Consider the following 591-nt stretch of genomic DNA (forward strand, 5'->3'; position numbering starts at 1 on the left):
CGAGGGTATTTCTCCATTGATTTTTTTGAGAGGTGAAGACAGAGACCAACACCTATGAGAGAGAAACACATCAATTGGTTGCCTCCTGCACGCATCCTGACCAGGGCAACTGAGGTACGTGCCCTTGACTGGAATCAAACACGGGACCCTTTGGTCCGCAGGCCGATGCTCTATCCACTGAGCCAAACCGGCTAAGGCAAGAGTTCATGTTCTTGATTCTTTTAGGTCTTGCTGTGTCTTAACAGATGGGGAGAGTGGGTGACCTTGGTTTTGTTACCGGGAAACCCCCCGTTGGGCGCCGGCTGCTGCCTGTTGCTGTGTCCAATAACGAAGGCAGAGTCAGTCTTGCTGTGTCTTAACAGCTGGGGAGAGTGGGTGACCTTGGTTTTGTTAACGGGAAACCCCCCGTTGGGCGCCAGCTGCTGCCTGTTACTGTGTCCAATAACGAAGGCAGAGTTGAATCATATAAGGCATTTATTGAGAAGGCCAGCCAACCAGGAAGACAGGGCGCTTACAAGCATTAAATCCTGTTTTACAGCAAGGTGCAGGGGACAGGATTATAAAGGGGGAGGGGCAGGGTGCTGTGTGCAG

The sequence above is a fragment of the Myotis davidii genome, unplaced genomic scaffold (assembly GCF_000327345.1).
Source record: "Myotis davidii unplaced genomic scaffold, ASM32734v1 scaffold1221, whole genome shotgun sequence".
NCBI classification, from domain to species: domain Eukaryota; kingdom Metazoa; phylum Chordata; class Mammalia; order Chiroptera; family Vespertilionidae; genus Myotis; species Myotis davidii.